General features: G+C 41.5%; 1 long non-coding RNA gene across 1 annotated transcript; it reads left to right on the top strand.

Moving 5' to 3' along the window:
• The first annotated feature begins 1504 nt into the window (after positions 1-1504).
• On the top strand, positions 1505-13357 carry LOC126281730 (uncharacterized). The gene is made up of 4 exons (XR_007551299.1): positions 1505-1568; positions 10063-12446; positions 12551-12715; positions 12888-13357. It is a non-coding gene; the product is annotated as an uncharacterized LOC126281730 (long non-coding RNA).
• Positions 13358-18082: the final 4725 nt, after the last annotated feature.

Consider the following 18082-nt stretch of genomic DNA (forward strand, 5'->3'; position numbering starts at 1 on the left):
TTGGTTTTACACAGAAACAAAAAACGAGGGTTTGCCTTTGCTGTTTTAGAGGTACCAAGGCCTAAAATAGCCCAGAGAAAGCTATGAGCAAAGAAGCGGCTGGCGCAAAGAAAAAAAAAATTGTTCGCGTTCTGCTACTAAAGCAGCTATGAGCAGATGATTTTCGTAATTATCTAATAATGGATGAATAATGTATTTCAGAGCTGCTTATCATCATCAAACCATTCGCAACGAAAAAGGATACAGTCATCAGGGAGACTACGAGTATAAGCTGGCAGGAGAGAGTATTATCTACACTCCGAGTCCTCGCCACTGGCACAGGACTTTAAGTTCAGTGCTGTTGTGTCCTCACAGCTATTAACTAAAATGCTTCCTGAAACCTGCAACGTGATTTATAGTTGACTAAGGAAACATGTCACAGTGAAGAAAAAAAAAACAAAAGACCTTCATGTAAAAGTTATTAATGTATTTATGTGAGTAGCACAAAAGATGACCTGTAACTTTAATCAATTCGTCTCAGATTTTAAGAAAAAAAGACTACCCATGGTGCTGCCGCACATCATGTAATAACTACCCTAGAAACGTAAGAAATGAAGCATTTAGCAACTGTTGGAATTTTAAAAAAAGTTCACACATCATGCTCTTCTTAGCAGAGGACTTGGATATAGGTTGGAATTTTTCACCACTTATGAAAATGAAGATGTATATTTCATGTTTAACGTACAGTGTATGTCTATATTTTAGTTTTTAGATGTCATTTCCGATACTTATACTGGAATAAAACCTAAAAACAGAAATATAGAAAGACGACGGACTTTTATTCTCTGTGCATCATACGAAATCATTATGGTTTAGTTAAAAAATGGAAGAAGTGCTTCATTTCTTACATTTATATTGCTATGATCTTCGCACGAAGTGTCCCACAAGGATCTGCAGTCTTTAATTTTCTCCAGAAACTTTGTCGAAGTTCCGTTCGCCTCGCATCCTGTCATGTATATTAGAACAGTATTTAATCCCACGCGCAAGACAAAAGACGAACTTATCGGGTGGTTTGCAGACTGCTGCACAGTTTGTAGTGGGGAGTGATGTGTTAGCTGCCGGCTGGTGCTACCCGCCCGACATTCCGACAAGGAAAGTTCGTCGGTCGGTCGGGTCGGCCGAAACGAATAAATAAGCCCAATTTGTCGGTCGGTCGGTCAGTTGGTGCGTGTGTAGGGCTCATGACAAAAGCACATGCAGAGGGCAGCATACATCGAAAAGAGACAGAGGCATTGGGTGAGACTTTTGCTCTGTTTAAGAACAATTTATAAAGCACGTCTTTTCTGTATATTCACAATATAAATTGTCTTTTCTATGATTTTTGTATGACTTTTACTGACAATAATATAAGTTAACAAGCAGCTCTCGCAGATTATAGTAACGGTTATCTACGATTGGCAGACGTTATGCGGAAAGCGGTGGGCGGAGCTTTCGCTATAATATCACGAACGTGGGGGTTTCACTGAGCACTGTTCCACCCGCCTTCATAGCGGCTTCTTCGGCGTCACTGCCTCGTATTGTCATCAAGGGTATAGCAGCTGTTTATGTAGTGTTTTTTCTGTATTTACTATCATTTCTCAATTCTTTGGAAAATGTAATATTCCTGTTCATAGAGTAAAAGATAGTGTGACATCAGACATAAACTGCTCCTTAAACGAAGTATCTCCCACTTCCATTTGATTAAGACTGTTGTCCTCAAGGAACTTTAAAATATTCGTATGAACAATAAACATCGAGATTAGGTGTGGAATTGTAAAGCTCTGACACCTACAAATACTTTCTGCTGTGAAAACAGGCTTCCCCGCAATATGTTAAACGGCGTTCCTGTTCTAAACATTCATGGTGGTGTCTGTCTGTTCTATATCGTGTCTCCCTACCACTTTCGCGCAACGACGCTCTGGGCGTGTTTTTTTTTTTTTTTTTTTTTTTTTTTTTTTTTTTTTTTTAGGGAATTGACTAGTTTGAACCTGGGACCTGTTGCTGGTAAGGAGACGCCAGACCACACATGACATGTAGAATTCAGAAGAGTTCAGTGAGACTAGCGATGATATAAACAGATACTAAATGATCTCAGCGTCAGCTCCACTGCAATCCCTGTAAAAGAATCTTAATACTAACTAAATTTAGTGGAAGGGGTTCAAGGCTTTCCTATTTTTAGTTAGTTGGTAAAATAAGGTCGAAAAAGCAGTTAAGTTTACCATTGGAAATTTTATTCTACTTACAAAACATCATTTATAAATTGCACTATTGATAAAAGGAAATGTTTTAATACAGGATGGTAAAAACAAACTGCGCTCAACAAAAATGTGAACGAATATTCCCCGAGTGGGTTTCCAAGTTCTACAATGGATCGAAGGATGACCGGTGCCATATCTCATCTATAATCTAGGTTTAAATTAAGTTTCATAAAAGTGCAAACTATCAAAATGGTCTACACTGACCGTCAGTTAGGTTTAATTACTTATCTAACTTGTCGTAAGTTAAAGTGGCAGATGTGGCTTCTAAATAACTATATAACAAAGAAATCATCGCGTTTTAGATTTTTACTTCAAGTGGCAAATGTGGACTCCATGAGCTTTAATTTACGATCGACACTAGCATACAGAAATGTTTTCTGACTGGGAGTCCAGCCCTGTACATTGCCTAGTAGCTGGGAGAAAAGTGTTTGAACTTTAAATGGCATAATGGAAAAATTGAGTTACACTTATTGTTGGTGTTGAAAAGACACAAAGAAAAGATAAAAATGAACTGTTCAGTAGTTCAGTGTACACATGCTAAGGCTTGGAGTGTAATTATGAATACTTCTGTGCTGCGGCAGGATTACAATCTAGATTCGTGTCTTCTGTAGAGATTCTTCACCATCGTGGGGTAAACAACAAAATGATACTGTATCATTTCACGGGGATCTAAATTTGGATTCCAATTTAACACGAACATTATAAACATCACATTGAGAGACTACATTAATATTGGTTTGGTTTGATTTGATTTGAAAGGCTAAAAGACACTACTTTTTTCCCTGACGGCAATCACTTTAATTTGTAAGCCTTAGACTTGGCTATCTGGCCATGCGTCTGTCAGTCTGCCCTAATACACTGGTTGTTGTTGCTAACCTGCATTAGAGGTCGTCACTTTTATCAAAATCTTAAATAAAAACTGAGTGCTGAAATAATTTAATGAAATAATGGCCCTGTCACTATAGTAGTAAAATACCGTTTATTGATTAATGGTTAATATATCGACACAAGACTTATCTTCAAAAAAAAAATTATAGCAAAAGTTTGTTTATCTTAAAATAGGCCAACAAAAGTTGAGACATGACAAATCATAAACTGTTGACACAAATGCAACAATCAGCAGTACAGCGAGTGGCGACTGGTTGGCAGATAAGTTTCTGTTAATCTGTTTCCGGTAGCTTAAGGCATGGATAACGCAATCTGAAAATATCAGCACTAAACTTTGGATTTATTCTAAACAATGGGAAACTCGCGACGCGAAGGCAATTTCTCGAAAATGTCTGGGGTACGCTCGAGAAGTTGACAGTGCTGCGCTGTCTGAGAAACAGCGCAAACCTTCAGTACACGAAGCACTGAGCCGCAGCGGTCGTACTCGTCGTACGTACGTGCTCGGAAAACTTTGAAACTCTATGATTGATAGCAACTGTACTATCGTTATTAATGCGTGTTGAAGTATTAGTATATGTCTCATAAGATAAAAATCATAGCATTGTTGTTTAAAACAAAGCACAGAATTAGCATGAAACAGAAGCTTTATTCTTACAAAATAAATTACCTTGTATATTCTGCATGTATGCATGGATGTTTAAACGTAAAAGTGCTATAGTCTTTTATATACAGAAACTGCGTACATGCGTTTACTTACTGAAGAAAGAAAGGAAACAACAGTTGTTCAGCAAAAGGCATTTTTACATCCCATTGCTGCACTGTCGTCGATTTTTGTTTAGAAATATGATTTTATTAACCAATTGGCCTTTTAGTCTGCTTCTAGATTTGTTTATAAGTAGTCCTGTTTCCTAAAATATTCTTTCACTGGGAACAGAAGTTGTAGGTATTGAGAAATATTTTTTTGCCACAACAGCTAGACCTCGGTAACTTTAATTTTTTTTTCCAATAGTGTAAAGGATTATCCGTGCGTTGTAGGTAAGGTTCTTCCAAATATCGTTGTACCCCCAGGTCTATGCTATCTCAACCGCATTTAATTAGATTATTGGAAACTTCTTCAACCAAAGAAGCCCATAAGCAACTACTGGCGTTTAGTACGAAATGGTACTCGTGGCTAGTGTCGTTAGCAGCCGAATGAGTAGATCGTACGGTCTCTGTGCACTCTGCAATTAGGCTTGCAACGGCACGTTTTGAATGAATGGGATTCGTAAATGGTAATATTTTCAATCTTGAGTCGAGAACTGTGATAACGGCATGTACCTTGTTTGTTTCTATTAATCCTAGCCGGGCTTTTAGTGAGTCGTGCAGATGTTGCTGTAGCTCTTGCGCTGTCGTGGTAGCGCACTTCCCAAATGGTTGAAATGCCTCTGAGCACTGTGGGACTTAACATCTCAGGTCATCAGTCCCCTAGAACTTAGAACTACTTAAACCTAACTAACCTAAGGACATCACACACATCCATGCCCGAGGCAGGATTCGAACCTGCGACCGTAGCAGTCGCGCGGTTCCAGACTGTAGCGCCTAGAACCGCTCGGCCACCCCGGCCGGCAGTCTACTTCCTATTGCATACGGTTAGGATTAGATGTCCGATTGCTTTCGAAAGAGAGGTATAGTTTTCAGTTGAGATTTCACTTGTTACCACTTCAAATGACTCCAGTACACAAAAACATTCGCTCAAAATTCGCCACTCGTCAACTGTGAGGTTCTCTACACCTGAATACAAAGAGCGTTCCTTTCGCTCCACTAGAAGTTGTAGCATATGAAACGTTGTGTTCCATCGGGTTTAGGTTTCCTTAATCAATTTATGAACAGGTTTTTTCATTAGATCCTGGATCTCATGAGATTTTCATTAGCACTGCAACTTGTTTATAAATATCTAACAATTTTTCTGGACTTTTCGCACTTTATGCAGAGCTCACTGTTGCTGTTCAAAGAACTTTTCACAACGAAATTGGTGGTGTCTGCTAAACGAGGCACATCTTGCATATCTATGTTGCCACTGTTAATAAGTTGTACGGCTACAGTCATGTTACTGGCGTTGTCAGTTGTGATGCTTACAACTTTGTTTTCAATGTTCCACTTTCAATCACATTATCTAACGCCTCACTAATATTTAGCGCTGTTGCTTTTCCGGGAAACGAAATGTCTCGAGAGCTACATCTTTCAGGTACCAATTAGTGCTAATGAAATGACCAGTTAGAGTAATATATGCCTCACTATTGAGTGAGTTCCAAATATCGGTCGTTAAAGAAACACAAGTAGTCTTCCACGGCCAAGTTTACAGCCTCTTTTTGTTTATGATGATCTTCCTCAATCATGAGGCGCAACTTTTTTCGATTTGGTATCGAGTATTGTGGGTCCAACAGTGAAACTAAACATCGAAAACCAGTGTCCGCGACGACTGAAAGCGGTTGAAAATCGTCTGTTATCATGGCCACTAGGGTTTCACCTAGCTGTTGTTGCCGTTTACTTCCCTCTATGAAGAGAAACGTAAGATTTAGATCAGTGCTCCTGCGAGAGGATACGTTATGCTCGACAACTAGTCCAACAAAATTACATATCGTATCGTGCAAAAGCTAGGATAGTATAGGTTTGATTTTGGGGTATGTTGTATGTTATCGGAGTAAGATTGAAAAATCAATGTTTTTTTTTAAGCGTGGCGGACCGCTTCGGACACTATCCGAACTTTTGCACGGAATTCACCTTCTGTACCATACGTACCTGGACATTTTGTCTGCCTCGTACTATTGGAAGAATGAGCCTCTGTATTCAAGGACGTAGCTCTTCTATAGCTCGATAAATTGTGCAGTTTAAGATGTCTAATCATGCCCGTTGTATTTTTTGATACATTACGGAGATTTTACTACAAATGTTGCAAGTAACGTTCTCCAACCTCCGTAAAGTATTGCCGGAACCATGATGTTCGTTTTTAAGTGTCCATATTGATTTGGATAACGACTTTACTCGAATGAAACCTGAGACATACTGGTTAGGAGCACAGAGAGCAGCGAGCGTGTTTATCTAGCGGCGGCATTCAATTCATAAAACAGCGGCGCTCCGTATGTCGTCGCAGCCAACTGGCGCACAGCGGCATAAGCCGTTTCTCGTGAGCTTCACGAGAATTGCTTGAGAAACAGATGCTCGAGGAATTCTCGGGGCTCTCGAGTCGCCGCGCCTCCCCATTCCATCACAGCTCAGATAGTGTGTCCCGAGAGCAAACCACGCGTAACAAGACTGAACACTACATCTTCCTCTCGAGACTCTTCTTAATCAGAAGACCACGTGTCTCCACTACTCGCTTTCCACCAGACCTCACTAAAGTCGGAAAAAGCACTCGCACAACTACCCCCCCCCCCCCCCCCGCCCCCCCTCCTACCCCAGCTTTTCATTGCAATCACACTTCACGAGCTTCATGTCTCCCCTTTAATTCGTCTGATCTACTCTTCAGCCAATCCTAACAAAGATAATAATAATAATAATATGGTTTTTCTTGTTGGAGAAGCAGCCAATCCCTGATGCATAAATTCGTGTGCAGGGAGGAAAATAAGTTACACTCCAGACCATTTTTTACCACTGTAATTTAACGCAGTGTGTTTAGTTTCCGTTTGGGCTTGAAGTGAACGACACATTTATCACAGACATCACTGTCGGGTCAGGCTGAACATTACAGCAGTCTGGCCAGGGGCCTCGGCTAAACCAACATAAGTGCTTTTGTGTCCTAACATGTCAATTCCAGAGCTGCCATAAATACTGCCTTAAATTCTGAAATTCTTCTGAGGCTTCCCAAAAAAAACTCGGCAGACAGAGGTGCGACACAACGTGACGGCACCGACGGCGTCCGCTCACAGGTGAACACGGAAATAAGCGAATTTTTACGGCCACCATCCCTCTACACAACGGGTGTTTACAACACTATCGAAACGGCTTCTCTCTTTCATCCCTGCCCCTGCCGTCGCAAGAGGCGCCTAACATTGCCCCAGGTAGGCAGTTTTTCGTCTCCTCAGCCGACAGCATTCTCGGCACATGGGTGCGAGAAACCCTTGGGACAAGCGTTCTGTCCCCAGTAACTTCTTAGTAGTCTTTTCCCTAATAGCTTCATCTGGCTTCCAAGCCGCACGTGCCCATTGTAAGACATTGTTAAATAGCCAAACTGCGAGCTAGTTCTCAACTCCAGGAAATCCTATTCAAAGGAGAGCCACCACACAGATCATCCAAGGATTAACAGCGTACATGCCCCCAACAGGGGTGACAACTTCCCGTTGTCTCATGTCTTGCGTGTAATAACATCGGAGTAGCCTCGAATAAAAAAGTAACTTTGAAACGTCCCCTTAGAAAAATTATACATGACTCTGCTTAAACTGACACAACATTTTTAGCGCAACGCAGTCTGACTTTCAATAATCCCTACAAAAGAATGGCCCTGACTAACATTAACCTATACCTTTCACAAATCACTTACCTCACCAAAAATCTTCGTTACTCGAACTACTGCAATACAGCGAGCGCCACTACTGCCAGCTAAATAAAAGATTCAAACTACGGAAGGCACTAACTACTGATAGGCATAGCAAATGAAAGATTTTGATAGAGAACAATGTATTTACCTTAGTAGTGTTCAAAAGTCATAATATATATATATAGCAGTGCATGACATCCAGTCTTACAAATTTCAAAACTCACCTCCAACTGCGCAACGCTACGCGCTGTTAACATCCAGCTGCCCAATACTACAATGGCAGACAACAATGCAAACTAGCCACAGACTGCACAGCCAGTGATTTTCATACAGAGCGCCGCGTGGCGTTACCAATATAAAAACCTAAACAGCCTACTTACAACTTTTCCCCTCTAAACATCTTCCAATAAAGTAAGTCTTTAGAGGTCAATAGATTCATAGAATTTCTAGTTTAAGGAAGCTTACTGGTGACTATTTGCCATGACTTTGGCCTCTGTCATGGCCCAACTTAAAAAGCCGGCTCTTGCCCCATCCGTTAGCTAATAGATAACATCCTTAATGCGGATTCTGAAGTAAGGTGCAACCTGACATTCTTAACGTATCTTGACGTTACAATAAGTGAAGTTCTGGTGGCGCCTGTTAAAAACGTATGTCGGCAGTGGGAATCTGACCAATACCTTGCTCGTATCAAACTACTGAAAGTAAATGACAGTTCAAAGCACAGAGCGTGTTAAGATCTTCCGTTAATGTAATTTCTTTCCCCAGATGACTCACGCGCATTTACTCCTGGTAGTGTAAGGAAGAATATGTAGCAAAAGATGAACTGCTTTCGTTGTAATGAACTCAAATTAGAGCATTCAGCTTTGTCGAAGTTCACGTTTCGTAGAAAGAGTTTAAAGTTGGTATGTACCTCAACAATGTAGGAAAAATATTGCACAATTCGAAACATCTAATCCGATTAGCGGCCAACCAGAAATCAAACTCCGTAAAACAAGTTTCATTAATGTGACTTAAAGCACCCAGTTTGCTTACTAGGCATCGTAACGTACCTAGTTTATTGTGCAAGCAATGCTTGCCGATAGCAGAACTTAAGTGCCGTGATTACCAGTTCTCCATGTGCTGAATCTAAACTGGCCCTACATCAATTCAGGGCCCAAGTAGGGCAACATCGTACTGACGCCAGCAGTTGCCTCATACTGAAAACTTCGTTGCTCATTCACTTTTTAGAATCGCTGAAATAAAACTTTCTCACATCCTGAGAGACTTCATTTCGTTCCTCCCACAGTGGAGATATTTTTCTTTTAAAATTTCAGCTTTTGCCGAAAAGGGCTATATGTGGCTGGTAAGCGTTTCGCAAACCGCTGTTTGGTAAAATTGAGTTCCTTTAACGTACTGCGTGGGTGAAGGAATTACATTTCTTCTATAAACGTCTCAAGAGACAGCGATTACAAATTTCCCGAATAAGAAAAGCTCATTGTGGACACAGTCGCCTGGGAGCACTAGGTAAATGAACCTAACAGATATCGCACTTCGTGTTTCTGTAGGTTTGCAGATAATTGGTTGAAATCACATTTATACCTAAGCATATGGAACTGCTAAAATACGAAAATTATCAACCTGAGTTAATCTTCAAACTGAGGCGTATTAACATCCGCAAATGTATACAATACTGTGAATACTCAGATTTTTTGCTATCATTAGAGATGCCGAATGTGGGGTGAGAGACCTTGATAGCTCCTGACGCAAGTGACATATTATTTCGACCAGGAGTGGCAACGTTAATGTTACAGTTGCTCGTGCAGCATATGACGTGAGAATCGTTGACGCATACAATCTACCACCATGATTAAGACGTACCAGACAGTGAATTGGAGTTAGACACTTCAGACTTACAGTGAAAGTTGATTGTAGTGAAATAAAATGGTAAACTGTTTCTATCGCAGTGGCGGGAGGAGAGAGAGAGGGAGAGGGAGAGGGAGAGGGAGAGGGAGAGGGAGAGAGCGCTCACAAATACACGTGGAACCAAACATTGAGAGAACTTACCATGTTACCTCTAAAAATATATATATATATATATATATATATATATATATATATATATATATAATCATGACTAAAATATGGCTAAAGGAAAGCTTTTTCCGAACTATCGTCGGAATTTTATGTGAATCTATTTTCGTAGACAACCAGCGGGATTTCAATACCTAATATAGCTGATAGCCGCCGATGGAGAGCGTCCCGCGTACCGATGTATCCCCACCTGCCCCTGTTGCGTTTCCCGTCCTCCGTCCGCGTCAATATTGGTTGTCTCGTCACGTGTGAAGACAGTTTGTGTCGAGTGAGTTGCGTCTTTGATTCGAGGTATTTCCCATTGTTGTGATACAGGGACCGAGCGTCGCTGGCGAAGAGGTGGCACGATGCCGTGGGCCTTCTTGGTGCCCATGAGCCTGCTGGGGCTCTACCTGATGGCCACGGGCGTCTTCCGGCTGGCCCGAGCCACGGCGCCCCCCGCCCTGTGGCCACGTGACGACGGAGACTCGGACGCACTGGTCCACTTGGGACGCGCGCTCTACGGGGCCTTTCTGCTCGTTCTTGCGGTCGGCGTGCACCTCGTCAGAGGCGGCTTGTAGCAGACAGAAGCCAGTCCCCCTCCCTCCCCCCCCCCCCCCCATGCGGCTCACGATCTTGACTGACGATGTCCGAACGGTTTATTGGACACATTTTTCTTACTCCGACTAATCTCATAACACACCACACTTTTCTGCGATATATACACCTTATTTTAGGAGAGACCATAGACATTCTTATGCCTTTACACTAGTTGCTTATTTATTCGTTACTTTAAATTTGAGAGGTGGTGCTGATGTAATAGTACTGATGTTTCTATAGTTGCATAGTTTTGGCTGGCACTGGTGAGACGTGAAAACAAAGAAGGAAGCAACTGAGGACGTTCACTACGTAATTCAGAATTAAAACACTAGAAAACTACGGATATTTTCTGGGGATGAACTGAAAAGTGTAACAAGTGTCGATACCACGCCACGGGAGTCATAGCATGGGAGCTGAAAGTTTCGTAAGACGCCGATGGCGGTCGCGCAGGGTCTGTTGGACCCAATGACACATCCCCGATGAACTACTCTCTCCAGTGACTCGGTACCACGAGCACTGTCTGCAGCCACAATGTAGGACGGCTTGCGGCAGCTGCTCAGCCCACTTAGGCTTGTAGCCTCTTCCTTGTAACATAGATTGTTTAGTCTTTATACGTTTGGAGAAATAAAAGTACATCTTGTTGTGTTAACTAGTTGGCTCATAATTTCTGCTCATGTCTAGCATTCTTCCAAAGACAATTGCTGAACCATGCTGTAGTCCAACTTTCCTTTAAGTTCTGTACGTGCATGACCGAATAAGCGAGCACAAAATACGAGATGGGGGCGAGCACACCCTAACTGGATAGGCTGCCCGCACTAGTTGTTGTGACAGCATAGAAGCCGTGACCGAATACGTAGCACGTAACTTCAAAATACGTTATACGTGTCATTAGCCGTGTGAGACTGCAACCACAACGGGCGTCTCATTTGTGGAGTGTCTCTATGTAATGCAACGCTAGGAAGCCAGTGCTGTAAGACGTAAGATTGAAACCAATGTTTACACATTGAAGAAACGGGGAGGTCTAAAAAGCCAAGTATGGAGTACATTTGTTGGTTGTAGACGAAACCAGTGGGTCTACTGGGTACATATCGTGCATAAACTGCTTTACATTGTTTCCAGTCGGTAACCACTCATTTACAGAAACACAGTTGCAAGAAACCTCACAAACATACGGCTCCTTCAGGAATACCGGCAGTAATAAAAATAGTATTCCAGCAAAGATAAGAGACCTTTTAATGCTGTTTCCGGTGAAGGTTTCAGAGAACTAGGCCAAGAATTGATACGTCTAGGTGCGTATTATGGAGAAGTTAACGTGTCAGATGTCATGCCACATCCCTCTACTATAAGCAGACATGCCAAAGAACGAGCTGATGAAATACGAAACAGCTTAATGCCTTCTGTTATTGCGGAAGTTACAAATAAAACATGTTCAGTTGATATGTGGACTGATTTACGTAATCAGGCGCACTATTTGACTCTTACAACACAGTACATTAGCAAAGATTGGTCTTTTGTGAACAATGTTTTATTTACAACAAAATTCCCGGACGTTAAGACGGGAGTAAATATAATGAAAGAAATTAAGAGGGTGGCTGATTGGGACATTTCTCCGGACATTTAGCACAGTTTTGTCTCCGACCAAGGTGACAATGTAATGAAGGCTTTAGAAAATCGCAAAAGGATTCCTTGTGCTGCTCACTGTACAAACACAGCACTTGGCCACACTTTAGATTAAGATAATTCTTGTTAAATCACGCCCGTAACATCGCATCAACAGTAAAGACTGTAAAATGCATTGTAAAGTCCATTAAGAAAAGTGGCCTCTGCTCGGCTTTGAAATCATCTTTGAAACAAGGTCTGCATACTCTGGAACACTTTATACACCATGCTGGAATCCTTAAACACTCAATGTAACTAAGTTGCTGTTTTGCTGACGGAAAAAGACTCTGCTTACAGATTGCAAGGATATGATAATAGGATTGCAGGAAAAATTTCGGCCTTTTCTGAGACCATTTAAAGAGGCCATAAATGAATTAGAAGGTGAAAAAGAACCGACAATCCAGTTGGTTCTTTTGCGGTTTCACAAACTGCAACAAATTTAGTGTCAACGACACTGTCAGGTGAGTAATTACTGCAGTTAAAAGCACTGTTTCATTATGACACGCGATTGATTCATAATTAACTAGCGTAATTGATGTCTACTAGCAGATGTATTTTTTAACAGGAGGTACAAAGGATTAAAAGTTGGGCCTTGACTTTCGTTTGTGATCACTTCCAGACATAAAATTGCTATGTTTCTTTGGCCGTCTTTCCGTGATCTTAATGTCTGAAATAAATGTAAAGAAGGATATTCTTAGTGGGGTGCGACAAATGTGTGCTGCTTAAGCAGGTAAAACATGCAATCATTAACATCGTTTTTGCAATTAGTAGATAGTGTATTATAGAGGAACGGGAATGTTGTAATTAGCATATTTCATTAACGTAAGACACCTCGTTTTTGTGGGAACGTTTCGATGATTTTCACATAAGCTCCGTATTACTTGTCTCTTTTATTATCATAGATCCTTCAAGTACTGTCACCACCACCCTGAAAGAGAGATAGTTTCAAGGAATGGAAGACCAACACTTCATCCGCATCAGATGAAGTACATCTACATTTTAATGCACCCCGGAGATGATGGTGATGACGTGAAACAGATCTGCCAGGCCTGGCTGCAGTTGAAAGACATATTTTCCGTGCCCCAGCAACAAACATACCTACTGAAAGAGGCTTTAGTAAAGCCAGCATGCTACTGACACATCGCTGAAGCCAATTAAATCCAGAACGCGTTAGTGGTTTACTGCTGGTCAAAAGTAACTATAATTCTGTTTCTGTTGCAAACAAGTGAAAAGTGTAACACGTTACGTCTGTAAATGTTTATTGTTCGTTGCATTCTTTCTTTAAGAAAATGGTTGTCTTCTAGATTACAGGGACAGCAGTTATTTGTTTTCTACTAATAAAAGGAAAAATATATCTTCTGTTCGGAAATGAGACTCGTCTTCTATCCGCAATTGTATTGAAATATCATTTTACTTTCCAAGTGCTTTATGAAGTGTTATGTCACGTACCCGTTCTTGGAAACTTTACTTAAAGAAAGAAGACTGACTGTGTGTGTGTGTGTGTGTGTGTGTGTGTGTGTGTGTGTGTGTGTGTGTGTGTGTGTGTGTGTGTGTGTGTTCTGTAGTTACTCACTTATCGGGCTAAATGTTTAAGTCCAACAAATAATTTAAAGAAACAGACTTCCTATAGCTACAGGAAGTACCACCTTGCTACAAATACACACCTGAATTATGAGTAACTCCAGTTCCGCGCGGTAACAAAACTGCCTGCTGGAATCACACACTTCGAGCACTGTTTTTTAGATTCTATACACTTCCCATAGATCATTGACCATAAATAACGAAAAGTGTGAAATCCACATCAGTGCTAAAAGGAATCTGTTAAACTTTGGTTACACCATAAATCAGTCAAATCTAGAGGCTGTAAATTCCGCTAAATACGTAAGAATTACAATTACGAAACAACTTCAATTGAAAATGGCACATAGAAAATGTTGTGGGGGAAAGGCTAATCGAAGACTGCATACACTACGCTTCTCCGGGCTTTTCTAGAATACTACTGCGCGGTGTGGGATCCATAACACAGGACTGTCGGCGTACATAAAGAAAATTCAAAGGACAGCACGTTTTGTATTATCGCGAAATAGGGGAGAGAATGTCACGGAACTGATAGAGGGATCAGGGTGGACATAATTAAAACAAAGGCGTTTTTCGTTGCTGCGGAATGTTCTCAAGAAATTTAAATCACAAACATTCTCCTTGGACTGCTAAAATATTTTGTTGACGCCGGCAACATAATACAATAAGAGAAATCAGAGCTAGCACGGAAAGACAGGTGTTAGTTTTTTCCGCGCCTTGTATGAAATTGGAATAAAAGAAATGAATCTTCTGGCAGACATTTAAATGTGATTTGCTGAGTATCGATGTAGATGTAGATTTGAGTTTGCCGGTGCAGACCCCAAGCTGCGACCACACATCTCCAACCAAAAGGATTAGCATTGAGTGTGGGTGTTCTGGATACCACCAAACTAGTTCCTGGCGGGAAAGATTATGCTGTACATCATTCAGCCATGATACTTATTCCCACTAACATCAAGCCTGTCTAAACACACCGGCACCTAGACATTGAGATACAAATCTGGAGCCGGCGTCGCATACAAGCACAAAGCACTCACCTCCACCCACCCTCCCCCAGCCCGTTTCCCTCTGGATTAATAAGAGTAGAGCTAACCCTTACGGAACCACCCCCCTTTTGTTACTGCAGGAAAAATACATGCGCGGCATCAGTCTTAGTTTGCCAGTGCTCCCAGGCAGAATAAAACGTCGTGCACTTTACCACAACACGATGTTGGCTATTACATTTATTAGTGGATGTGGAACATCGCTAGAACACTCGCAAATAACTACAAAAGAAGAAAAATAGAGTAAGGTAGCTACAAATTATTCTGTGAAATTCGTAATATTAGTTCTCTTGAAACATAGGCAGGAGAAAGGTAGTTTGACGGAACTGATATAGTCCCCTACGCGTGGACCGTACTGGGTATATTAGGAAAAAAAGTATAGAGAAATACGATACTGCAAAGACAATCTCGGCGGGGAAGATCTGCCAGTGCTCTTAAATAAAATGTACATGAAACACGAAATAAACTCCTGCAATATAAGTGAAGTGTGTCACTATAACTGTAAACAGATAAGGAAAATATCCGAAGTATGTACATGTCACCTCCACCCACATCAGACTGAGCGATGGGCATAGTGAAGCAAAAAAAAATCAAATTTCCGCTTACTATGTCATCCACTCGGACGTGAAGCACTTTGGATTATATTCCGTCTGTTGTTGGTAGCCAAACAGTAGCTGAACTTCAATTTTGATGTGACTGTGACCTAATAAAGTGCTAATCGGGTTTATTGACTTTGGGAGTAGTTTACAACCAGGATGTAGCTGCTCAACGGTATTACACACAATGAAAAGGGGTTTCTGCAACGATAAATCACAAAATATTTTACACTATGTGACCGATACATTCCGGTTAGACGCAATTTGAGGCACACTGCTTTACGAATACCGACTTTCAGTACTCTATAAACTTATCAACGTTGGTCGATATCACTTGTCGCTATTCGGGATAATGGTTTACTGGACATCCAGCAGCGGTGGGGACACTTAGCTGGTGCTACATCACAGCTGCTCAAGGATCCACCCAGAGTGGACCGTCATTTCACTCACTTTGCGCCACCGGCGCTAGACAATCGACTTTGCCTACCTTTGGTGTGAAACAAAATGTGCTCATCGCTGAGAAAGGGACTGTGACCCCTTAAAGGCACACAGCCCCTTTGTAGCTATACAGAGAAATGCGATCTTAGAGAGCTACAGTTGTCACGCGCGTCTATTAAACCAAGACAAATAACAATTCTCCAATGTTCCATAATAAATCGAACAAGTAGCACTGAAATACCCTTAATAGCTACATACCGACATAAACCGAATCCAGCGCTGCCCCCTGCCATCACTACCGTTGCTTCTCCACCACCACCACAGTTCTCCAGGTACCTGCAGGAATAATACTATCATTGTTGTATTCTTTTCATAAATGAAACTTAAAGCTCTGGAGAAGAAACGCAACTGCCTCAGCGAGCGGGAAGTGACAGCGACTACCGGAAAACATCCTACGCAAAACGGATAAATGGGGAAACAACGAACCTTCGTTGCTGTAGGTAATGATCAAGGCTGAGAACGCGAGCACTGCCGCTATCAGATAAAAACAGCCATCCGACAGCATTGCACACTCTTCAGATAACCTCTTTAGTCACTATGTAGCATATACACTACATCGAAATTAAATTTTTTTCTAGCTAAGGGAATAAACGAAACTTATTGTGCCTAATTCTAACATATAAGAGTGCTTTACACCATGTTCTTTAACTGCGTCGCTCGTTTGACCCATCTCTGCACGTTCCCAGTAGGCTGCACCACATACCAAATAAGTGTCCGTAACAGTGTGAGCACGTCTTCGAAAAAATATAGGTAGTTTCTCTTAGTTCTTAGTTTTGGACTACGGCTTCTAGACGTTGCTGTAATATGCTAATAGACACTAATATAGAGTGATTGTTTCACAACAGTATAGTGATGTATTGTATTCGCTATAGCACTGGGACTGCATTTGCAAATTACTTTTCACATTCCTGTGACGCTGTTTACATAACTTTTAGGTGCTTAATTTTTAATACGGCATGTAATCCATTTTCTAACATAATAAAGTAGTCAGTTTGAAGACCTAAAATTGTTACGAATCACACAAATGTTTTAATTTCACTATTTAAATCTTCTTTTGCCCAAGAATAATGCATTGAACAGCAATGTAAACTTTCCATTTACTAAATCTAAGCTTATGACTGAGAAGGATAACAGAATGCACAACGGCCTGTCTGCGAGAGCCGCTGACTGGCGTAGCGTAGCGTAGCGCAGCGCAGCGCAAGGCGGCGTGCTGTGTACTCAATCACAATTCTTATCACATTTCGATCTAAATATCGAGAATAACAGTAGTAATATGCTTCTGTGCGTCTAATGGCAGTTTTCCCGTGTAGCAGGAATTTATTAAGCTCGACGAACAATAACAAATTCAGAGACATTAACGATGAAAATTGTGCTGTAAGTTGTCATGTTGACACTTAATTACTGAGATGGGATCAGTTCACAAATGGCTCTAAGCACTGAGTCTTAACAGTTGAGGTCATTAGCCCCCTAGTCTTAGAACTACTTAAACCTAACCAACCTAAGGACATCACACACATCCATGTCCGAGGCAGGATTCGAACCCGCGACCGCAGCAGCCACGTGCTTCCAGACTGAAGCGCCTAGAACAGCTCGGGCTCCACGGCCGGCGATGATATCAGTAATTCGTATTTTGTTCACGCATCGAGTGGTAAACTTTGATCTTTTTGTCAAGACTCATCCACACATTGTTTTCTACTAAGAAGAAACAACGAAATTTGAAATTTAAAGTTAGTTGACCCACGTAGTTTATAAAATTAATGAATGCAGTTCGTGTCAATGAATCTTCTTTTGCTTGAGATGGTATGACGCAGCCCTTAGCAACTTGTAAGACTTTCCAACGTAACGCTAGACTTGTTACTGGTACGTTCAATCAACACAAGACTTTTACGCAAACGCAGATAGGAAATCCCCCCCCCCAAAAAAAAACCTATTAAAAACTGACATTTCTAGCTGACTACATACATGTCGCACAAAACAAGGGAAACCTGGAAAAACAGAGGAATATTCGAGTAGATAAGTTATATATTGACGGTCTAATGACTTTCGCAGTGCCCGGCAAGGGAACTCGCAGGTACCAAACCGGAGAAGCAATACAGAGAGCGGGCAAAAGTGGTAGCGTCTACGTTAACAATGATAAATAGTAACGGCAGAGGCCTGCAAATGGAAGGAGGTCTGGAAAGCAGTCCTAGGAGCCACAGAATTAACTGGTAACTCCACCTCTACGCTGTTATAAGGAAGTCACAGTAGATGTTGACAAAGAGGCACCTTAGCGGAGGCAGCAAACTTGATATCTGCCCCCTGAGCACTGCAGCATCACAGGTTTTTACACAGGCTAGTGTGAGACTTCATCAGTGGCCACCCAGGGCTGGCCTCTGGACAGGG

The sequence above is a fragment of the Schistocerca gregaria genome, chromosome 7 (genome assembly GCF_023897955.1).
Source record: "Schistocerca gregaria isolate iqSchGreg1 chromosome 7, iqSchGreg1.2, whole genome shotgun sequence".
In the NCBI taxonomy this organism is placed as follows: domain Eukaryota; kingdom Metazoa; phylum Arthropoda; class Insecta; order Orthoptera; family Acrididae; genus Schistocerca; species Schistocerca gregaria.